The sequence below is a fragment of the Mobula birostris genome, chromosome 22 (assembly GCF_030028105.1).
Source record: "Mobula birostris isolate sMobBir1 chromosome 22, sMobBir1.hap1, whole genome shotgun sequence".
NCBI classification, from domain to species: domain Eukaryota; kingdom Metazoa; phylum Chordata; class Chondrichthyes; order Myliobatiformes; family Myliobatidae; genus Mobula; species Mobula birostris.
Genome location: NC_092391.1, coordinates 12523897 through 12549277, shown reverse-complemented (window position 1 = coordinate 12549277; position 25381 = coordinate 12523897). Strand labels below are relative to the sequence as shown.

At 45.8% G+C, this 25381-nt stretch overlaps 1 protein-coding gene across 1 annotated transcript in view; it reads left to right on the top strand.

Moving 5' to 3' along the window:
- The window catches only part of garnl3 (GTPase activating Rap/RanGAP domain like 3), a 403971-nt gene that overhangs the window by 107057 nt on the left and 271533 nt on the right, over nucleotides 1-25381 (top strand). The window lies entirely within an intron of this gene.

The window sequence follows — 25381 nt, the reverse complement described above, 5'->3', positions numbered from 1 at the left end:
TGCTGGAAGAACTACAGGCCAGGCAGCATCTGTGGAAAAGAGCAAACAGTCGATGTTTGAAACCAAGGCCCTTCATCAGGACCGGAAAGGAAGGGGAGGTTGGGAGACTGTTTCGCTGAGCACCTTCGCTTCGTCCGCCACAAAAAGTGAGATCTCCCGGTGGCCATCCATTTCAATTCTACTTCCCGTTCCCAGTCTGACATGTCAATCCATGGCCTCCGCTACTGCCAGAATGAGGCCACATTCAGGTTGGAGGAGCAACACCTTATATTCTGTCTGGGTAGGCTCCAACCTGATGGCATGAACATCAATTTTTGGAAATTCCGGTAATTTCCCCCCCCCCCCCCCCCCACCCACATCTCCTTTACCATTCCCCATTCCTGTTTCACTCTCCCACTTCATCACCTTGCTCTGGTGGTCCTCCCTTTCTTCCATGGTCATCTGTCCCCTCCTAGCAGATTCCCCCTTTTCCAGCCCTTTATCTCCTTCACCAATCAACTTCCCAGCTCTTTACTTCACCCCCATCCTGTCTCTCAGTTTCACATATCACCTGCCACCTTGTACTTCTTCCTCCCCTCCCCCCACTTTCTTAGTCTGACCCCTCCCCCTTCCTTTCCAGTCCTGATGAAGGATAAGGATCTTGGCCCAATATATCGAATGTTTGCGCTTTTCCATGGATACTGCCTGGCCTGCTGAGTTCCTCCAGCATTTTGTGTGCGTTGCAGATGAAGGGAGTGATGGTTTCCTAAGGAAATGCAAATTTTATTTCCATTTTAGCTGCTGAGCCTGACTTACACAAGTTAAAAGGCATTAAGAAGAGATTTTATATTCCTTATTTACATACTGAAATCATCAGCTCTCGTTCAGTAAAATGGAAGTTTACGTCTGACTGGAGTACAAGATTGATATAATGCAGTACAACTGTGAGACAGGTACTGGCATCATACAGCTTTCTTCAGGTTGGATTTTGTTATCTGTCATGACAAGCTTATTAAAAAATCTTTTGCACTAAGATTTGCTTTTCTTCCTCTTTCTGTCTGTCTCTGTCCCTGACATTGAATTATAAATTAATCTTACAAATCATCTCTCTCACTGTCCGGAGGTAATGATGCTATTCTGATTCTTTACCTGAAGAATTAGTCTTGACACAGCAAATGGCAGGAAATGCGACCAGCACATCAGTGGATCTGGGCATTTTGCAGTCGAGATGTAATTACGGGCTGCGTTTCATTCTTTGCTGGAGTCCGGAAACGAAAGGTTGTGGTTGTCGGCTAATGAAGGATAACATGCCAGAGATCAAGGCCACAGCACCCATTGCGAGAGCTGGATTTTGTGGACATTGGAGACTGTCTGAGGCTCAGCCTGTGCCTTTCAAAGATCAAAGTAAATATATTATTAAAGTGCGTACATGCCAATCATATACTACCCTGAGATTCTTCTTCTTGCAGGCATTCACAGTAAATACAAAGACAATAGGACCAACAAAAAGCTGCACACAGCAAAGACGTACAAACAGCCAATGTGCAAAAGACAACGAATTCTGCAAATGCAAATAAAAAAACTAAATAATAAAAAATGAGCAATAAATATTGAGAACATGAGACGAAGATTCCTTGAAAGTGAGCCCAAAGGTTGTGGGAACAGAGTTAGCATAAATGAAGTTGAGTGAAATTATCCCCTCTGGTTCAAGACCCTGTTAAAGTGGTAATAACTGTTCCTGAACCAGGTGTTGTGGGTCCTAAGGCTCCTGCACCTTCTTTTTGATGGCAGCAGTGAGAAAAGAGCATGGCCTTTTAGAATGAACTTGGACTACAGAACTCTCCAAGTAATGGCAGCAACTGCTGGATACTCTTTCTCCCTTGGTCATAGGAAGCAGTCTGTTGTTGCAAACGGTGGTCAGGTTGCCATATTCCAAGTGCAGTCCTTTTTCATTTTGAATCTGCATTAACCTTCAGATAAGCAAGACAGACATCTGTTTACCCCCCGCCCCACCATATCTCTCTCTGACCAACCAGCCATCTGATTGTCTGGGAATGGATTGATGCAGAAATTAAAATGGTGCTTTTGGAAGGGCAAAGTAAATGTGCATTTATTAATTGCTATGTGAATGTTCATGTCTTTTAGCTGGTTAATAGGGCCCACTTCCCCTTTTCCCCCTCTCTTCCTCTTTTCCTACTTCCCCACCACCTTTTCCCATTCCCCCTTCCTCCTCCTCTCTGTCTTTGACCTCTTCACCTCCTTCCCCATTCCCCCTTCCCTCTTCCTGCTTCCCCTTTCTCCCTTCCCCTTCTCCCTCTTCGCCCTCCTCCCCCTCTCGTCCCCTTTTCCTACTTCCCCACCACCTTTCCCCATTCCCTCTTCCTCTTCCTCTCTGTCTTTGACCTCTTCGCCCTCTTTGCCCTCTTCTCCTTCCCCATTTCCACTTCCCCTTCCCTCTTTCCGCTTCCCCTTTCCCCTTTCCCCCTCTCCCTCTCTCTGTCTTTCCACCTCTCTGTCTGTCTCTCTGTTAATCCCTCTCCTGCCCTTCTCCCTTTCCCTTTCCCTCTTTACCCCATCCCTCTCCCTTTCTCACCCTCCCTCTCACTCTCTCCCCCTTCCCCTTGCTCTCTCTCTTCCCCCTCCCTCCCTCTCTGTAAGCTGCACCCTCTTCCCCTCTCACTCTGTATTATTCACTATGTCTGCTGACCTGTCTCTCCGTTGCTCCCTGAATCAACTCCCTGTCATCGCTCCACTCTACCTTGCTGTCTCTCCCACTGCAGAATCCCTTCTGTTTATGATCTGTATTTTTGTCATCTTTCAGCAGCAGTACAGTGCAAAGAGCAAATTAGTATAGATTTAAAAACTACATATATAGTGCAAAACAGCTGAATAATGAGGTGGTGTTTGTGGGTTCAGAAGGTGGAGGGCAGATGGGAAGAAGCTGCTGATGAATGGGTTGGTGTGTATCTCCTGTACCCCCTCCCTGGTGGTGGGCATGTCCCAGTGATGAGGGTCCTTAGTGATGTGCTCCCTCGGTGAAGGTCTGGTACGGATGATCGTTGGAGATGCTTTATTTTGGGTGGAATTCCGAATCATGGCCTCACCCAGCTGTTCCCGTAGGTTTAATGTGCCATTAGCAGTGTGTTCCCTTTTGGTCTCCACCCTTAAATGAAGAAAAGCATCCTATGATGCTTCCATGTCCAAAAGTTTGGTCAAAGGTGAGGGTTTTTAGGAAACATCTTAAAGAAGGGAGGCAGGGTGGCAAAGAAGTTTGGGAAGCAAAACCTGGAGGTGAGGACTTCAGCAGTCGAAGGGATGGCCATTTTGTATTTGGAGATACAGTTCGGTAATAGGCCCTTCTGACCCAATGTGTCCACACCACCCAATTACATTCATGTGACCCATTAACCTACGAACCCGGACCAAGTGCACGTGCGCCGGTCGTGCATGCAGCCTGGTACAGCCGTTCCGATCTATTCTTACTTTCTTCTTACTTTTTAATTTACGTTATTTTTTTCTCACGGTAACACGTCAAAGCTACACCCTCTCTAACATGCTGGTAGAGAGAGTTTTATTTGGGTTTTCTTTAGTGCTGGAAGTGGTTACATCCCGAAACGCGGGACAGGAGCAAGGTCGCATTGTGTATTTCACGGACCAGCAAATCCCAGCCGGCTTAGCGAACAGAGCGGTGGACACCCCTGCTGAAATCCAGAGGAAAACACACAGAGGATGCAGAAGGGGATCACAAAGCCGAGGAAAGAGGACTGGGTCGAGACAACAGAGACTTTTGGAGAAAAGGAGTTCAGTGGGTAATACCGTTCCGGCTGACCGGAAGTGCACTGAGAGCGGTAAGCGTAAAGGAGTTGGGTGCTTACTGATCTGGTTAACAACGGATGGTGCAATCCGGGGTATATTACGATTGAGGAACGTGTTTGCAGACTGGATATTGAACTTCTTACTGTTGGACTTCGGCCACATTCCACTGTGATACAACACTTGGCGGCACGGGAGGTCATTCCTTCCTGTGGCCATCGAATGTGCAACTCCTCCCGTGGAGGGTCAGACATCCTGAGCCAATAGACAGGTCCTGGACTTATTTTCCATCTGGCATAGTTTGCATTTTGTTGTTTGATTGTTTGTGGTTTTTGTATTGCTATATTTACGCTCTATCCTTGGTTGGTGCGGCTGTAACAAATCCAAATTTCCCTCGGGATTAATAAAGCATATCTATCTATCTATCTCTTTTAGATGTGGGAGAAAACTCACATGGACATGAGGAGAACGTACAAACTCCTTACAGACATTGGCAGGTATTGAACCCTGCAGTGGCAGGTGTGGAACTGAATGAGTGTTACGCTACTATCCCCCCCAATCCCCACTGTAGTGGAAGAGTAATTAAAATAAGCATCCTCAAGAGGTCTGAGCTGAAGAAACACTGAGATCTCAGACAGAGGCCAGCCACAAAATCAGAAACAGAACCATTCCCAGGGCGTGCAGTGAGCTGGTGTTGTGAGTACAGACCATTGGTAATGCTGAGTTTGGGGGCAGGAATGCCCATGTTGCCTTCCATCTGCTTGAACTGCAAAGACAAACTCAATTTGTGGCCCAATTTGCATTGTCTGCTAATTTCAATTGAAGTGATTCAACAGCAGTGATTGTCCTCCTGCGCACTCTGATCAATTTACATTGTTTAATTCAAATTACCAGATAATTAATTTTCCTAAGCTGAAGTTGACAAGAGCAGAATGTGTTTGTTTACACGGGTAGACCTGGTGTTATGAAGATCGTAAGGTTTGACAGGCTTGAGGATGCTTTGACGTGTTCTGTATTATCGTCACATGGCTCCTTCTGATAGGGTAGGCGGAGGGGGGGAGTGTGTGAATTCTATCATCTCTGCAGGCTGCATTGTTGAGGTGTCCACATGGAATACTCCTGAGGGTTTTGTCTGTCATGCACCGTCTGGTGCTCCCCACAGTGCCTTGTGTGCTGATGGCTCCCAGGTTGATTCTTTGCTAGGAGCAGAAACATCCAAAGCCTATCATCCTGAGGTAATTATTGCCGGTTACAGGACCCATGTTACACTCCCCTGTCAAATGAGATGTGAATCCCTCCATTGAATGCAATGTGACTTTTCTGTCAAGTGTAGTACAGCTCTCTCTGTCTGAAACCCTCGTGTACACATCAGGCAGCACCGTCACTTCTCCATCAAACACAAAGCCACGCTCTCTCTTTTATAAACATAGGAGTTTCTGCAGGTGCTGGAAATCCAGAGCAACACGCACAAAATGCTGCTGGAACTCAGCAGGCCAGGCAGCATCGATGGAAGTGAATAAATAGTCGATGTTTTAGGCCAAGGCCCTTCGTCAAGATTGGAGATGCATGGTCTTGGCTGAAATGCTGACCATTACAGGGCACACTATCCAGAGATTTGGAAAGTTAATCCAATCCTATCTGAGCAGATAGAGAACTTAAATTCAAGCAATTAAATAAATCAATGAAATGTTAAGTGTCAATAATGATGATAGGCAATTGTCACAATAAAATGCCCAATGGCCCTTAAAGTTCAAAGTAAATTTGTTATCAAAGCACGAAGGAGAGAAGGAAGGGGAAGGAGTGAAGAAGGGACAGAGAAGGAGGGGAGAGTGAAGGGAAGAGATCGGGAGGGAGGGGAGAGTAAAGGGAAGGGATAGGGAGGGAGGCGAGAGTAAAGGGAAGGGATAGGGAGGGAGGGGAGAGTAAAGGGAAGGGATAGGGAGGGAGGGGAGAGTGAAGGGAAGAGATAGGGAGGGAGGGAAGAGATAGGGAGGGAGGGGAGAGTGGAGGGAAGAGATAGGGAGGGAGGGGAGAGTGGAGGGAAGAGATAGGGAGGGAGGGGAGAGTGGAGGGAAGAGATAGGGAGGGAGGGGAGAGTGGAGGGAAGAGATAGGGAGGGAGGGGAGAGTGAAGGGAAGGGATAGGGAGGGAGGGGAGAGTGAAGGGAAGAGATAGGGAGGGAGGGGAGAGTGAAGGGAAGAGATAGGGAGGGAGGGGAGAGTGAAGGGAAGAGATAGGGAGGGAGGGGAGAGTGAAGGGAAGAGATAGGGAGGGAGGGGAGAGTGAAGGGAAGGGATAGGGAGGGAGGGGAGAGTGAAGGGAAGGGATAGGGAGGGAGGGGAGAGTGAAGGGAAGGGATAGGGAGGGAGGGGAGAGTGAAGGGAAGAGATAGGGAGGGAGGGGAGAGTGAAGGGAAGAGATAGGGAGGGAGGGGAGAGTGAAGGGAAGAGATAGGGAGGGAGGGGAGAGTGAAGGGAAGAGATAGGGAGGGAGGGGAGAGTGAAGGGAAGAGATAGGGAGGGAGGGGAGAGTGAAGGGAAGAGATAGGGAGGGAGGGGAGAGTGAAGGGGAGGGACAGGGAGGGAGGGGAGAGTGAAGGAGGGGAGAGTGAAGGGAAGGAGGAGAAAGTGAAGGGAAGGGACAGAGAAGGAGAGAAGGAACAGAAGGAGGGGAGAGTGAAGGGAATGGAGGGGCTGAGCTTTGATGTCAGTGGTTTGGTTAGGGTTGGAGCTGTTATTTCAGTAGCAATAGCAGTTGAAGTTGGAACACTTGCCATTGTGCCAGGGACAGGTGTGGGCCGCATCATTGACTGGGGTTGAATCTGACGTCGGGGTCAGCAGAGCCACAGGGGTTTACCAAGGGGTTCGGTGCCCTGGGAGATTGCTGCTGAATGCTCAGTCGCCATCACCCCCTCTCCTGCTGATGCTGAGCTGAAGAAAGCCCTTGTATTAACGGCAGCAAATGCATCCCAGGCAAGGTGAAAGGAGTAAGTTGTTTCTGGAAAGAAGTTAAAGCCCAGCTGGTGGGCACCAACTCCAACCCTTGCCAAGCTTCCACTGCTGACTCACAGGGACGTGGGCAGAGGGGAGCCTGTGAGCCTTCTATCGCTTGCTGATAAAGGCTGCTCCCTCCCCCATTCGTTAAGTCAAAGAAAACAACAGCTTAATTTTAATTAGAGAAACATTCTCAGCCTAATCCACTCCGTGTGAGCAGCAGCCTTCAGTAACAAGCTTGCGAGCTTGCCCACAGTTTGTCAGTCAAATGCAGTACTGGGAGCTGTTGATAAGAGACTCGTGTGAATCTCATTTCCAACAGCTCCGTGGAAATCCAGTGCCTCTGAGTGACACGTTCTTGCCGAGAAATTGGATCACACCTTTCTTAGTGTTACATGGAGCTGCTCAGCTGAATCTTCAGTCTGGTGAATGTATGGTGTAGCTGTCTAAGTCTGTGACAGAGCTGAATGGGAATGGATGTCCATGGGCTCTTGTCCTAACAGAGTAAGGTTCCTCGGAGCCTTGCTGCGGGTTGGGAACTCCTACTCAGGACTTAGGACAGAGATACCTACAGAGGGCGCCGCTGAGGCGTAGCATATTGCTGTTACGGCAGCAGTGACCCAGGTTCAGTTCCACCGCTGTCTATAAGGGGTTTCTACGTTCTCCCCGTGACCGAATGAGTTTCCTTCATGTGCTCCCGTTTCCTCTCACATGTCAAAGATGGACATTTAGGGTTTGTGAGTTACGGGCGTGCTTCGTTTGCACTGGAAGCTTGGAGACACTTGTGGGTTGCCTAGTACAAAACTCACTGATTTGATATAAACGATGCGTTTCACTGTATGTTTCAATATTTTGATGTGACAAATAAAGCTAATCTCTTTAAATAGGCCCTATGGCCAATGATGCCTGTGCCAACCAGGATCCCAAATTAAACTAATCCCCTCTACAACTGATCCATTTCTTTCCATTCCCTGTTCATGCGACTATTTAAATGCCTCCTAAACACCATAGGAGAGTACAGCACAAGGAGAAGCCACTCAACGCACAATGTTGTACAAAACCAGCTAAAAAGCAGATTAAAACACCCAAACACCAATCCCTCCTACCTACACGATGTCCAGATCCCTGCATCTTCCTTACATCCACGTGCCTGTCTGAAAATTTCTTAAAAGCCTCTAATGTATTTGCCTCCACCACCACACCAGGCAGTGCATTCCAGGCATCCACCACTGTCTGAGTAAAAAACTTACCCCTCACATCCCCCTTGAATCTATCCCCTCTTACCTTCAATACATGCCCTCTGGTATTAGATATTTCAACCCTGGGAAACAAATAATCTCTGTCCACTCTATCTATGCCTCTTATAATCTTGTAAACCTCTAACAGATCTCCCCTCAGCCTCTGGCGCTCCAGAGAAAACAACCCAAGTTTATCCAGCCTCTCATGGTAGCACATGCCCTCTAAACCAGGCAGCATCCTGCTAAACCTCTTCTGCACCCTCTCCAAAACCTCAACATCCTTCCTATAGTGGGACGACTGGAACTGTATGCAGTACTCCAGACGTGGCCTAACCAGAGCTTTATAAATTTGCAACATAACCTCCTGACTTTTGAACCCAATGCCTCGACTAATAAAAACACGCATTCCATAAGCTTCTTAACCACCTTATTGACCTGTGTGGCCACCATCAAGGACCTATGAACATGGATCCCAAAATCCCTCTGCTCAACAACGCTGTTAAGGACCTTGCCCTTAAAGGTGTACTGTCTGTTTGCATTTGCCCTACCGAGGAGCAACACCTCACATTTATGGGGGTTAAACTCAATCTGCCATTTCTTAGCCCATATCTACAACTGATCTATATTGTGCTGTATTCTTTGCCATTTTTCTGCACTATCCACAACTCTACCAGTCTTGGTATCATCTGCATATTTACTAACCCACCCATCTGTGTTTTCATCCAAGTCATTTATATACATTACAAACAGGCGAGGTCCCAGTACATATCCCTGCGGAACTCTACTAATTACAGATCTTCAGCTCCAACCACTATCCTCTATGTATCTGCTTCCACTTCTGCCCCTGAAAGCCCGTTCCAGGCACTGATCACAAGAGGCTGCAGGGGGCTGTAGACTCCCATTAGCTCAGGATCCTCCCCACCATTGAGGACGTCTTCAAAAGCTGGCGCCTCAAAAAGGTGGCATCCAACATTAAGGACCCTCACCGTCCAGTTCATACCCTCTTCTCATTACAACCGGTGGGGAGGTACAGGGGCCTGGAGACCCTACCACTGGGGGGTACAGGAGCCTGGAGACCCTACCACTGGGGAGGTACAGGGGCCTGGAGACCCTACCAGTGGGGAGGTACAGGGGCCTGGAGACCCTACCACTGGGGGGGGTACAGGGGCCTGGAGACCCTACCAGTGGGGAGGTACAGGGGCCTGGAGACCCTACCACTGGGGGGGGTACAGGGGCCTGGAGACCCTACCAGTGGGGAGGTACAGGGGCCTGGAGACCCTACCACTGGGGGGGGGTACAGGGGCCTGGAGACCCTACCACTGGGGGGGTACAGGGGCCTGGAGACCCTACCACTGGGGGGGTACAGGGGCCTGGAGACCCTACCACTGGGGGGGGTACAGGGGCCTGGAGACCCTACCACTGGGGGGGTACAGGGGCCTGGAGACCCTACCACTGGGGGGGGTACAGGGGCCTGGAGACCCTACCACTGGGGAGGTACAGGGGCCTGGAGACCCTACCACTGGGGAGGTACAGGGGCCTGGAGACCCTACCACTGGGGAGGTACAGGGGCCTGGAGACCCTACCACTGGGGGGGTACAGGGACCTGGAGACCCTACCACTGGGGAGGTACAGGGGCCTGGAGACCCTACCAGTGGGGGGGGTACAGGGGCCTGGAGACCCTACCACTGGGGAGGTACAGGGGCCTGGAGACCCTACCACTGGGGAGGTACAGGGGCCTGGAGACCCTACCACCTGGGGGGTACAGGGGCCTGGAGACCCTACCAGTGGGGAGGTACAGGGGCCTGGAGACCCTACCACTGGGGGGGTACAGGGGCCTGGAGACCCTACCACTGGGGAGGTACAGGGGCCTGGAGACCCTACCAGTGGGGAGGTACAGGGTCCTGGAGACCCTACCACTGGGGGGTACAGGGTCCTGGAGACCCTACCATTGGGGAGGTACAGGGGCCTGGAGACCCTACCATTGGGGAGGTACAGGGGCCTGGAGACCCACATTTGTATTTATTTATAGAGAAACAGTGTGGGAACAGGCCCTTCCAGTCCTTTAAGCCGCTCCAGTCAGCAATCTCCCGATCTAATCCTAGCCTAATCACAGGACAATTTACAATGACCAATTTACAATGACTACAGTACTAATTGATACATCTTTGGAAAGTGGGAGGAAACCTGAGCACCCAGAGGAAACCCGTGCGGTCACAGAAGAACGATGCAGAAACAGATTCTCCCCCTTCCTCAATCGTTTTCTGAATGGAACACTAACTTTTTTGTTTGTTTGTTTATTTCTACTTTTTTAAGATTATGAGAACACTCAGTCCTCTTTTATTGTCATTTTGAAATGCATACATGCATTAAGAAAATATACAATGTTTCTCCGGAGTGATATCACAGAAAACAGGACAGACCAAAGATTAACACTGACAGAACCACATAATTATAACATATAGTTACAGCAGTGCAAAGCAATACCATAATTTGATGAAGAACAAACCATGGGTGCAGTAAAAAAATTTATTTATATATGTAATTTATATCTTATATTTTGCACTGTATTGCTGCCACAAAGCTTCAAATTTCACTGTCTTGACTATTTACCTATCCTTGCCTCGTGTAATTTATGAATTTCTATCATGAATGTCTGTGGACTAACTCTCTTTGTGTACTTCAGTTCAGAACACTACTTGCTTGCATTGTTTTTTGTTTGCACAATTTTGTTCCCCTGCATATTGGGTGTTTGATGATCTTTTTCATGTTTTTTTGCGTTTCTTTATTTCTTTATTTTGTGTGGGCACGTGGCCAAGTGGTTAAGGCATTGGACTAGTGACCTGAGGGTCGTGAGTTTGAGCCCCAGCCGAGGCAACGTGTTGTGTCCTTGAGCAAGGCACTTAATCACACATTGCTCTGCGACGACACTGGTGCCAAGCTGTATGGGTCCTAATGCCCTTCCCTTGGACAACATTGGTGGCGTGGAGAGGGGAGACTTGCAGCATGGGCAACTGCTGGTCTTCCATACAACCTTGCCCAGGCCTGCGCCCTGGAGAGTGAAGACTTTCCAGGCGCAGATCCATGGTCTCGCAAGACTAATGCACGCCTTAAATTTCTTTATTTTATTTCTTTATAAAGTACTTTGAACTTTATTACAGAGGTGCAAAGCCCCTAGGGCTATAGAGATTTACAAATTTCTGCCACCATCAGGAGGTGAGCAATAGATGGCCACTCTGATTGCTTTGCCATTGTGCCATCCTGATGTCCGTGGCTGGACACGGTGGAGCAGTGGCTGGGGAAGTGGACAGGGAGAAGCTCAGTAGCTTTGAGGGCCACGGGACCAGAGCGGATGTTGAGGTCAGTGTCTCCGTCTCTCTCTTCAGATGGACAGCTGTTGGGCAGGTGGACACTGAACCCCAGAACACAGCCAGGAAGTGGAGCAGGTACCCCAGAGAGGGGTCTGAACATTGTTGGCTGGGTTTGGAGTCAGGTCAGGGAAAGGGAAGGGACATGGTGCAGAAAGGCACTTGCTCACGGGGGCAAACTGTTGGAGAAACTCAGTATGTATCTATGGAGGGAAATAGAGGCTCAACTGGACTGGAAGATAGAGAGGAGACATCTAGTATAAAGAGGTGAAGGGATGGAGCAAGAGCAGGCATACTGATAGGTAGATCCTGGTTATGAGGGGTGATAGGCAGATGGAGGAGAGAAGAGTGGAAATAACGACAGAGGTTGGGAGGTGACAAATGGATCCTGGTTACGAGGGGTGATAGGCAGATGGAGGGGAGACGAGTGGAAATAACGACAGAGGTTGGGAGGTGGTAAATGGAAGCAACAGAGAGCTTCAGATAATGGAATCAGATGGGAAAGGAAGGTGGAGCATGGGACAGAGTAAGGGAGGTGGAGTAGGCAGATAGGAACTGTGAGGGAGGGAAGAGGCACTGAAGGAGGAGTGTGTGGGTGATGGGTAGAGGAAGAGGTGATAGGAATGGACAGAAAATGGGTGATGGGGAGGCTGGGGGCTTTGTGGGGCAATTGTGGGAGGAACTAGGTGGATTAAAGGGAGAAGGAGAGTAAAGGGACAGAGGGGGGAGCAATTCGCTTGAAAATGGAGAAATCAGTGCTCATGCCATCAGACTGTAAACTGCCTGGGTGCTGTTAATTGGGACGCACTTTTAGCTGGAGGAGTCCTGATGTCAAGACTAACTTTAAAGTGCTACTCAATGCTAGAATCTGCAGCTTCATTCTACTATTCAAATACCGTGCCTTGTCCTCCTTTCTGGAGTCTGGTTAACCTATCCCCGTCCTGCTTCCTCCTCCCACACCCTTCCCCTCCCAACCAGTCACCATTGGCAAGGATTGGCAGAAGAGTTCAGATTTGCTTTGTATATTTATGCTTCCCATCGCTGAACCTCCCCATGGGTGAGCAATTCTAATGAAAGGTCAGTGACCTGAAAGATTATCAGAATCAGGTTTACTATCACTGAAATATGTCGTGAAATTTGGTGCTTAGTGGCAGTAGTATGGTGCTATACTTAAAAATACTATATATATGAAAATTAAAGTAAATACGTAGTACCAAAAGGAAGTGAAAATTGTGAGGTCTTGTTCCTGAGTTGGTTCATTGTTCATTCAGAAATCCGATGGCAGAAGGGAAGAAGCTGTTCATAAAATATTGAGTGTGTGTCTTCAGGTTCCTCTACCTCCTTGTTGAGCAAGATAACAATCGTCAAGGCCGAGAACACAAGACAAACAGGTGTTCAGCGCCATCTGCCTGTGTTTGACCGGTCTCCCTCTCTTCTCGCGTCAATCGTTGGTTGAGAGATGCAGGAGGCTTGGGCCTCACTCCGGTAGGTTCGGGAGCAGTTGCTGCCGAGTGGCCATCGGGCTCCTGGATCGGCCTCACGCACCTCAGCACTGAACTGACTCCACACCCCGTTGACTCGCGTTCGGAACCCTGCAGCTCGTGTTCTACGTGTTATCTCTTTACCTATTTTCTTTTTACTACTTGGGCAATTTGTTTGCTTTTGCACACAGGATGCGTGGTGGTCTTTGTTGTGTGTGTTTTTTTTGTGGATTCCATTGTATTTCTTTGTTTTGTGAGTACCTGCAGGAAGATGTGTCTCAAGGTTGTATATGTGTCCATACTTCGAAGTAAATTTGAACTTTGAAGACACTCTGAGTTTATTTCAAATCTCAAACAAAACATTTAAGTTGATCTGTTGTTAACACTAGTTAAACTTGTGACATTGTTTGTTGTTTAGCACTAGCTATGGCCATAATTTATTAATAATTTAACAGCAGTTAAGCTATAGTTATTCTCTTCTAATGGTTGCTATTAATTCTGGGACAGTAAGGCCTTTTCCTTGACGATCAATGGATCGTTGGTCAGGTCTCTTTCCAGAATCATTGTAAGGTTGCATTCACTTTCCCAGCCTCTTGCTCCATGGAACTGCTTTGCCAGACAGCTGGCATGGAAACGCCAATGCCCTTGAATAGAAAGTCCTGCAAAAAGTAGTGGATACGGCCCCCAGTCCATCGCGGGTGAAGCCCTCCCCACCATTGATCACATATACATGAAACGTTGTCACAGGAAAGAAGCATCCATCGTCAAGGATCCCCACTACCTGGGACCTGCTGCCATCAGAAAGAAGGTACAGGAGCCTCAGGACTCACCCCACCAGGTGCAGGAACAGTTCTTACCTCTCAACCGTCAGGCTCTGGAACCAAAGGGGATAACAACTCAACTTCACGTTCCATCAGTGAAATGTTCCCATAAGCATTGTACTCACTTTCAAGGACTCTTCATCTCATGTTCTCAATATTTATTTTATTGTTTGTTATTATTATTATTTTTTTCTTTTTGTATTTGCACAGTTGGTTGTCTTTTGCATACGGATTGAATGCCCAAGTTGGTGCAATCTTTCATTGATTCTGTTATGCTTAGTATATGGATTTATAGAGTATGCCTACAAGAAAATGAATCTGAGGCTTGTATATGGTGGCATACATGTATGTTGATAGTAAAATTACCTTGAACGGTAGTGAACAGGGGAAGGAGAAGCCTTTCAGTTTTCTGTGTGTTGGTTCTCTGTTTAATTGCGTTTGGTGGGTGATTAGGGTAATTACAGAGTTTGCTGACTGCTGATAACTTGCTCAAAGCAACAATTAACAAAACTGCAAAAGAAAACTAAATTGAAAGAGTCATCTTTCCCTTGGCCTGTGGTGTCTATCGTCTAAACCCATGAAAATTAAATTTTTTTTTACCGGGCTTAATAAAATTCTGCTGCTTCCAGGAAGTTCCATGTTCAGTTTTGGTTACACTTTTTGAAGGGAAACTGTGCACAGGAAGCATCTTAATGGTAAGATACACTCAGTGGCCACTGTATTAGATATCTCCTGTACCTAATAAAGTGGCCATTAAGTGTGTGTTCACAGTCTTCTGCTGCTGTAGCCCGTCCTCTTCAAGGTTCAACATATGATGATGATTAGATTATGAGGGCACGCAGTCCCCTTTTATTGTCATTTAGTAATGCATGCGTTCAGAGATGCTCTTCTGCACACCACTGTTGTTACGCGTGGTTATTTGAGTTACTGTCACCTCCCTGTCAGATTGAACCAGTCTGGCCATTCTCCTCTGACTCCTCTCATTAACAAGGCATTTTCACCCACAGAACTGCCACTCTCTGGATAGTTTTGTTTTTCCCACCAGTCTCTATAAACTCTATAGAGACTGTTGTGTGTGAAGATCCCAGGAGATCAGCAGTTTCTGCAATACTCAAACCACCCTGTCTGACACCAACAATCGTTCCATGGTTAAAGTCACTTAGATGACATTTCTTCCCCATTCTGATGTTTGGTCTGAGCAACAACTGAACCTCTTGACCGTGACTGCATGCTTTTATGCATTGAGTTGCTGCCACATGATTGGCTGATTAGATATTTGTATCATCAAACAGGTGTACAGTTGTACCTAACAAAGTGGCCACTGAATGTTTATGTCACTATATACTACCTTCAGATTGATTTTCTTGCAGGTATTTACAGAAGAAAAAGGAATACAATATAATTTACAGAAATAAACAGAGGAAGACTGACAAACCATGTGCAAGAGTAGACAGAGTGCAAATGAAAGTAGATAAGACTGAGGACATGAGTGGTTAAGAGTCCTTGAAAGTGAGTTTGTAGTTTGTGGAAATTTAGATATCTTGGCGGCCTAATAACTAGTGATGGCAGGTGCAACACAGATATCAAATACAGAATAGCAATGACGAAAGAAGCTTTCCAAAAAATGAAGACCATGTTAACAGACAGAAAGATGAGCATGTACACTAAAAACAGAACACTGCAGTGCTACATTTATTCCATCCTGACTTATGGAAGTGAATGCTGGACCATTTCTCCAGCAATGGAAAAGAGACTAGAAGCAGCTGAATTATGGTTCTACAGGAGAATGTTAAAAATATCATGGACCACACACACATCAAATGAAGAAGTTCTCAGAAGAGTCCAAGCAGTTCGATCACTCGTACCAACAATAAGAGAAAGACAGCTCAGATTCCTCGGACACATCATGTGGAAAGATGAACTGGAAAAACTCATACTCTCTGGAAAGATTGAGGGGAGCAAACCTAGAGGAAGACCTCGGCTTATGTACATCAAAAGCATAGCTAGATGGCTACACATCGAGGAAATGGAAGTCATCCAAAGAATGGAGAATAGATCTATATGGAAAACCATGGTCACCAAAGTCCGCATCGGATATGGTACCTAGACAGACAGACAGTTTGTGGAAAAGTTCAGAGTAGCAGTGGTTGATGTTTTGCACACCAGTGTATAATGATTGTAGGTTAAGAACTCTTCCTGAACCTGGGTCCTAAGGCTCCTGTACCTCCTGTGTGATGGTGGTAGTGAGAAAGGGCATGGCCTGCATATTTTGGGTCTTTGATGATAGCTGCTGCTTTCTTATGGCAATGCTCTTTGTAAATGTGCGCAGTGGGTTTTGCCTGTGATGCACTGGGCTGTATCTACCACTTCCTGCAACCTTTTTCATCCCTGAGCATTCCTGTTTCTATACCAGGTGTGATGTAACCAGTCAGGATTTTTGCATTAATGAGCAGGTGCACCTAATACGGTCGACACAAAGTGTAATTTCTGACATGGGTTACTAACTCCCCAGAGGCAGGTGAGCATTTCTAAAAATCTCTAGGACTGAGTGGCTGGTGGACACCACCCTGAGAGGGAACGTCAGTGGGATATTGCAAAAGGTGTGTTTTGTTTTAGATCTTCTCTGAATATTAGTGTTTCCAGCTTACACTCATTGGCCAGTTCATTGGACACACCTCTCCACCTGCTCATTAATGCGGATATCTAATCAGCCAATCTTGTGTGCTGAAGAGCATCGCTGAATGCACTGCACATCAAACCTTGAAGTAGATGGGTTACAGCAGCAGAAGACCACAAACGTACATATTATTAGGAGGTACCTAATAAAGTGCCACTACGTTGCTAGAGTTGGGGCATGTGGATGCAATGAGGTGGTGGGGGTTGAGAGGAGGAGATGAGACCTCCAGAAGTGTAAACAGCTGAGGCTGTCACCCAGTGGACCCTCTCCAGACACCACCCCAGTCCTGTGCCCTGAGGCAGCTTTAACCTTTGACTTCCTTTCACCGTGGCAACCTGATTTACCACTCCCATGCCTTCCCTTTCTCACTCCAGTTCTTACAATTTCTGCTTTCTCCAGCAACGTTCTCACGTTTGCTTCCTTTAAGTGCCAGATTTTCCAGGCAGCCACTGGGGCCACTTGCCACCAGATTTAAGAACGTTAGCGCAGTACATATTGGAGCAGGAGTGAGTGAAGAGCCTGGTTAAGCCTACAGTCCCATTCAATTAGCTTATGACCAATTTAATAGTGTTTCCATTCCCCCCAAACCTTTTGATGTTTTATATGCTTTGTATGCCTTCAATGACTTAGCCTTGCCTGTGAATCTGAGGCCTCTCTGTTGGTCAGGTTCGACCATGGATATTGCATCCTAACTGTCTAGATAAGCGAGCCAGGGCTGTATAATATGGAGGGCGAGCTGGTGCCCATGTTGCTCTCCATGCATCTAATGAACCCAAAGGAACTACAGAGCTTGATAGAGATTGGCACCTGCAGTGCCGCAGGAGTTGCCAGTCAGTGTGATTTACTCCCGAAGCCTTCCCCATGAGTGGATACAGCTGCAAGGCAGCGGAGGTTTGAGATCAGAGCTTTCCTTCTCTTAGGTGAGCTGCCAACGGCTGATGAGTCCAATCTGCCCAAAGCGACTGACTTTAAGGCTCCAGTAACCTGCCTTTGCCCCTTCTCCTGTCAGTAGAAACGGTTTCGCCAGACATAGAAGCTAAGCCACAGGTGAAGGCTAGGAGCTGGACTTGGTTGCTCAGAGGCTATTTGAGGTGCACGTCATTGGGAGTATTTAATAGGTAATATGAGCTTGTCCCCACTACCTGTCCCAGATATAACAACCTTAAGGAACCTCCCCATGAAAATTCCTGGGGAAAAAATGTTTCCTGCCTCCATGTTAAGGGATAATTCCTTATTTTTAACAGAGTACTTCCTGTTTTCACAAGGTGACAGATCCCATCAGCCTCTACCCTGGTCAACTTCCCCAAAATCAGCATACGTGTTTCCAAAAAAAGCACATCCCAGTATCATAAATTCCCGTGATATGTTAAATGGAAATGAAGATGTGTTGATAACTGCCTCTAAAATTTGATGTTAGTGATCAATTATATGTTGTGTATCTGTTATGTATACAGTATACTTCACATCTGTCATCTGGAATTCTGCTTTTAGTATTTCATATAGAGGCATTTCAATATTAAAGTTCCTATGTAAACACTTAGAATGAAAATCTTATTTGTGAACATGCATCTCTCTCTCTCTCCAGGCTTTGTTGTCATGGTTTCAAATGCCTGAAATTTTCCAACTCAATATAGTCATTATATTAGAGAAGAAACAGGTTGTTATCAAGTACCGATGTGAAGGATAATGTTCGAGAGAATTAATTGTAATCATGAATCTTGTCTATCCCGAAAATATTTACAATTCTTGCCTATGCTGATTACAGTTATCCATCGTAGCTATTTGGGTGGTGAAATTTATATCGGTATCATCGTATCTGAGTATTAATGTTCTTTTTTTCCCCCCTTTATTATACATTTCCAAAATAGCACCTATCATTTTCCTGCATTCCAATGACAGGAGGCTGAACTTTTCCTTGTAAAAGCAAGCTGCTACTCCACTGGATCTAGGATCAGAGGGCACAGTCTGAGAACAAGATGTCCCCTGTAGAACAAGAACATGCCCTCTTCTCATCGCAGCCATCAGGGAGGAGGTACAGGAGTCTGAAGACACACGCTCGATATTTTAGACACAGCTTCTACCCCTCTGCCATCAGATTTCTGAATGGCCCATGAATATTTTGCTCTCATTTTCCACTACTTATGTATTGTTATCATATTTCTTATTGTAGTTGCGTATGTATTGCAAAACAATAAATTTCATGACATACACCAGAGGTGCTGTGTTTGCTGAGCCCTCAGCATTGTCAAGAACCCCTCCCATTCATCCCACAATCTCTTTGAGCACCTACAGTCAGGCAGGAGGTACCTCGTACAAGTACAAAGGCTGTTAGGCTGGGTAACCTCTTACCCCAGGATGGGAGACTTCTGAACATCCAGTACACATTATTTATGATACACTAGTAATGGTAGCACTGTGCATTTTAACTATATGTCCTATATGAACTTTATGTCAACCTGGCCATCTACAGAATGCTTTTTTATCTGTTAATATTATTGTGTTATTATTATTTTATATGCTCCATGCAATATATGTACTTGGTCCCCGAGGAATATTGTTTCATTTAGCTGTATACATGTATACGGTTGAGTGCCATTAAACTTAACATTTGTCTGTCTGTCTGTCTAGGTACCATATCCGATGCGGACTTTGGTGACCATGGTTTTCCATATAGATCTATCCTTCGTTTTTTGGATGACTTCCATTTCCTCGATGTGTAGCCACCTGGCTATGCTTTTGATGTACATAAGCCAAGGTCTTCCTCTAGGTTTGCTCCCCTCAATCTTTCCAGAGAGTATGAGTTTTTCTAGTTCATTTTTCCGCATGATGTGTCCGAGGAATCTGAGCTGTCTTTCTCTTATTGTTGGTATGAGTGATCGAACTGCTTGAGCTCTTCTGAGAACTTTTTCATTTGATGAGTGTGTGGTCCATGATATTTTTAACATTCTCCTGTAGAACCATAATTCAGCTGTTTCTAGTCTCTTTTCCATTGCCGGGGAAATGGTCCAGCATTCACTTCCATAAGTCAGGATGGAATAAATGTAGCACTGCAGTATTCTGTTTTTAGTGTACATGCTCATCTTTCTGTCTGTTAATATGGTCTTCATTTTTTGGAAAGCTTCTTTCGTCATTGCTATTCTGTATTTGATATCTGGTAATATTTGTCAGTGATAATAAATGAGATTCTGATTGTGTGGATAGCTGGTTAAGATGGACAGCTCTGATTAAGTATATTAAACACCCATTAAGACATCTGTCCCATAGACCTGCCTCATAAATAACCAGAAGTAGCCACATTACTGTATTCAAGGTAGATCTGTTAATCCTGTGTCTCTTTTGTCAGAGTTTAGAGGGGAACTTGACCATGCAAGATCGCTTCTACTGTGAGCAATTGGCCTGCTCCAGCCATGATGGAGGGAGAAGTGGTTTCAAATATCGGAAAACTGAAACATTAGATCCACCCTCCAGGGCAGTGCTGGCCAAACAAAACAACAAAAGCAAAAAGTTGGATGATTAATAGTCAAGGTTGTGTTGGAGAGGTAGAGAATTCTGGCACCCTACTAACTGATGGTGCCTATCCTGGGTATCGGTGGTGAATTGCTTAGAAACTCGTTTGTGGCGGATGATATCAAACGTGTTCAATACTAATGACAGTGTGCTGAGCACTGCCTTGGAAATTTGATGTTAGTGATCAATTATGCATTGTAGAGACAAGCTTGAACATCTTGCAGTAATGGGAAAATTGATGGAGGAAAAAGTCACAGTCAACAGCACGTAGCATTCATGAGTTACATCAAAGGATGGACAGGCAAAAGTTTTAAGGAGCTTATTACAACTTCTCACATTAAAAATAGAGGGAAGACCATGATACCCGGGTCATATGACATGGCACAGGATGATGATAATGATGATAAAACACAAGAAATTCTTCACATGCTGGAAATTCAAAACAAAATGCACAAAATAGTGGAGGAGCTTGGCAGGTCAGGCAACATCTGTGGAAATGAAAACACAGTTGAAGTTTTGGGCTGAGACCCTTCCTCAGGACTGGAAAGGAAGGGGGGGGAAGACACCAGAATAAAATGGTGTGGCGAAGGGAAGGAGGCTAGCAAGAAGATGATCGATAAAGCCAGGAGGGTAGGGAATGTAAAGGAATGGAAAGGAAGGAATCTGATAGGAGAGGAGAGTGGACCATGGGAGAAAGGGAAGGAGGAGAGGGACCCAGGGGGAAATGATAGGCAGGTGAGAAGAGGGAAAAGGCCAGAGTGGGGATAGACGAAGATAGGATGGGAGAGAAAAAGTTTTTTTTCACCAGAATGAAAAATCAATTTTCATGTCATCAGATTGGATTGTGGTTTTGTTATGTAAGCACTTTGCATCTGTCCTCTAGAACTTCGCTCTTCATATTTCATTTTGAGGCATTTCATTATTAAAAGTTCCTATGTAAACATTTAGAATGAACATCTTGTATGTGAGCATGCACCTGTCTATCTGCAAGCTCTGTTGCTATGGTTTTAAATTACTAAAAGTTTCCAACACCAATGCAGACTTTATATTAGAGAACAAACTGGTAATTATCAATTGTCTATAGATTATGTTCAAGACATTACCTAAAATCATAAATATTATCTTAACCAACCATAGTTACAACTCCTGTCTTCTGTGATTATAGTTATAAATAGTGCTCTACACCACGTACGTGGATCCCGGATTGGCCTATATCGATAGACAATGCTGCTGGTGCTTGAGAGGAGTTTATATGTGACCGCGTGGGTTTCCTCCAGTCCAAATACGTACCGGTGGTAGGTTGATTGGTCATTGTAAATTATCCCGTGATTAGGCTAGGGTTAAATCGGGAGGTTCCAGATGGCACGGCTCTAAGTGCCAGAAGAGCCTGGTCAATAAATAAAAAACCTCGGGAGAACATCACAGTCAACTCGCGTTATCACACTAATACTATTACTACTCTAAATAGTTATTAATAGTTATTAATTCCATCTATTCTAGTAATGAAATTTCTAACATTATATAGAGTCACAGCACAGAAACAGGCCTTTTGGCCCATCTAGTCCAAGCCAAACCATTATTCTGCCTCGTCCCATTGACCTGCACATTGGCCACGGTCCTCCATACCCATGTAGTTATCCGAACTTCCCTTAAATGTGGAAATAGAACTTACATCCACTAACTTCTCCACACCTTCTGAGTGAAGAAGTCTCCACTCATGATTCTCATAAACATTTCAATTTTCACCCTTAACCCATGACCCGGTTATGGATGAGGGGTAAAATATTTAAAGTCAACATGTCACTCAGAGGGTGGTGAGAGCGTGGAACGAGCTGGAAGGGGTAGATGCAGATTTGATTTCAACCTTTAAGAGAAATTTAGACGGGCACGTGGATGGGAGGGGTACAGAGGGCTATGGTCTGGGTGCAGGTCGATGGGACTAGGCAGAATAATAGTTCTGCACAGACTAGGTGGCCTGTTTTTTTTTTAATTACGTGTAATCGTGAACAATAGCCAGATCAGAAATGCCGATCAAATTAACTAGTTCCCAAAGAGAACTCTGATAGGCCAACCAGATGGTTCACTGCTGCTGAGAGAACAGGCACAAGGGTCGCGAGCCCCTGTACCCCAGAAGCACACCTGAGTGGCGCGGCGGAGGTATATGACCTGATCGGAAAGCATCATGTTGACTCATAACAGAATGTGTTCACGGTGGAACAGCTTGGTCAAGGATGGGGTGATCAGCACAGATGGACAAATTATACCTCCACTACCCCACAATTTTTGTATTGTAGTTTTCTATTACTCTAATGAAAAACTTGCATAGAGCATCAGGCAGAAGATACAAAAGTCTGAAAACTCAAGGATAGCTTCAACGCTGATATTATAGGACCAGCATGATAGGATGGCCTCTGTTCCTCACAATCTACTTTGTCATGGGCTTGCACCTTATTGCCTGCCTATATTGCACTTTCTCAGTCACCGTGACACCTTCTTCTCTATTCTGTTATTGTTGTCCCTTCTACTACCTCAGTGCAGGATGGCATGTTGGTCCAGTTGGGCTGAAGGGCCTGTTTCCAAGTTCTGTGCTGACGTGCATGCACAGCTGGCCAGCGGTGCCTCATGCACCTGTCAGCCAGCCATCAGCATGCACCAGTCCATTGCTGGGGTGGGGGGAAAGCTCCTTAAAATATGCAATTCTGTGTGTTATCCTGCTCTTAAATGATTTATTTTGCTGTGATCCAGCAGAAATGTATCTCTGGTTACATCAGTCCTCTGACAGAAACTCCTGAGGCAGTGGGCTATTTAAATCAGCGGCAAGGACTTAAAAGAGATGACATTTTTCTTATTATTGCATTGCTTACTGTAGCGCTGTGCCCTGTGGGCCCTCTGTGCCCTGCCACAGAAAGGCTTGGTGGGAGTGCTTCTAAACATTGTGCTTCCTGTCCAAGACCTTTCTTAAAGTGTTTTTTTTTAGAAAGGTAAAGAATTGGAGATAAAAGCTTGCATTCTTCCTGCAAGCACTTAGCCTGGAGGGAATTTGACAATATTTGTATAGCTGCTGATGGACTGTGAATGTTTTGTGGAGAGTTAAGTTGGTGACAAAAGCTGAATGCAAAGTTCAAAGTCAAAGTAAATTTATTATCAGATAAATATATGCCACCATATGCATTACTGAGATTTGCTTTTCTTGTGGGCATTCTCAATGAATCTATAGAATTATAACCGTAACAGAATCAGTAAAAGGCCGCAGCAACTAGGGTGTTCAATCTGTGTGCAAAAGTCAACCAACTGTACAAATAAAGAAAAAAATATTTATTTATCTATTTATTGAGGTATAGTGTGGAATAGGCTCTTCCAGTCTTTTGAGCCATGCCACCCAGCAAGCCCCCTGGACAATTGACACTGACTAATTAAACGACCAGCCAGTATGTCTTTGGACTGTGGGAGGAAACCAGAGCCCCCAGAGTGGAGTGGTCACGGGGTGGGGGGAATGTACAAACTCCTTATAGGCAGCAGTGGGAAATGAACCAGGCTCACCTGTACTGTAAAGCATTATGCTAACAACTGCTCTACCACACCACAATATTTAAGAGCCTTGGCAATAAATACTGAGAACATGAGATGAAGAGTCATTGAATATGAGCATTATACTGGCTGCTTAAGGCCCTTTGTGCTGACGTGCAACGGCCTGTCTCTACCACCACCCCTGGCAGGGCATTTCACGTACCCATCACTCTCCCTGTAAAAAAAAACCTATCTCTGACGTCCTCCCTATGAATTCTTCTAAAGCGCCCCTTGTATTGGCCATTTCCATTCAGGGAAAACGTTTCTGGCTATCCACTGTTTATCATCCTGTGCGCCTCTAATGAGTCACCTCTCACTCTGCTTCGCTCCTAAGAGAAAAGCCCTAGTTCGCTCAATCTATCTCCATAAGACATGCTTCCTAATTCAGGGAACATCCTGTTAAATCTCCTCTGCACTCTCTCTAAAGCTTCCAATTCCTTCCTATAATGAGGTGACCAGAACTGAACACTAAGTGACCTGGTGTGGTCTAATCAAAGTTTTATAGAGCTGTAACATTACCTTGCAGCTTTTGAGCTCAGTACCCTGACTAGTGAAGGCCATCATACCAAATGCCTTTTTAACCATCGTATCAGCATGTACACACGAGGAAATCTGCAGATGCTGGAATTTCAAGCAATGCACATCAAAGTTGCTGGTGAACGCAGCAGGCCAGGCAGCATCTCTAGGAAGAGGTACAGTCGACGTTTTGGGCCGAGACCCTTCGTCAGGACTAACTGAAGGAAGAGCTAGTAAGAGATTTGAAAGTGGGAGAGGGAGGGAGAGATCTGAAATGATAGGAGAAGACAGGAGGAGGAGGGATGGAGCCAACAGCTGGACAGTTGATTGGCAAAAGGGATATGAGAGGATCAGGGACGGGAGGCCTAGGGAGAAAGAAAAGGGGGAGGGGGGAATCCCAGAGGATGAGTAAGGAGTTGGAGGCTACCCAGACGGAATATAAGGTGTTGTTCCTCCAACCTGAGTGTGGCTTCATCTTGACAGTAGAGGAGGCTGTGTATCAACATGTACGGCAACTTTGAGGGAATGATTTGACATGGACTGCAATGTAGGAGCGGAAATTGGCTATTCTGCCTCAAAACTCTGCTGTACTGTTCAACCACGTTATCTGGATTCATGATGTCTTTGAACAGCAGAGCAGACTTGTGTTCAGCTCTGGTAAAGCTCTCCCAACCATTGAGCACATCTACATGAAACACTGTCGCATCCATCACCATCCATCCCTCACCACCCAGGGCATGTTCTCTTCTCGCTGCTGCCATTAGGAAGGTCTCAGGACTCAACCACCAGGTTCAGGAACAGTTAATATTCTGCAACCATCAGGCTCTTGAACCAAAGGGGGATAACTTCACTTGCTGCATTATTGAAATGTTTCCACAAACAACGGACTCTCTATCAAGGACTCTTCATCTCATGCTCTCGACATTTATTTATCGTTATTATTGTTTCTTCTTTTTGTACTTGCACAGTTTGATGCCTTCTGCACTCTGGTTGAATGCCCTAGTTGGGCAGTCTTTCATTGATTGTGTTATAGTTATTGTTCTATAGATTTGAGTATGCCCACAAGAAAATGAATCTCAGGGTTGTATATGGTGACGTAAATGTACTTACAAACGTAGATAATAACATTTACTTTGAACTTTGGTCTGTCAGATGCTCGATTGCCTTCTTAAATAAGTTCTGTGGACTTCTGTGGAGTCCACAGAACTCCACTTGCACAGAACACTAGGTGTGGTCTCACCAATTACAGTTGCAGTAAGACGTCCCTGCATTTCATTCTCCATCTCCTTGGGAATGAAGTTGACCCATGGAAAGTCCAAATACTGGTGACTGTGCCCACTGGACATCTTACTTTGGCACTGGATATGATGTTCAGAATGAATGTTCCCTGTTCCCCGTTGAACTCTCGCAATAACTCCTGTTTA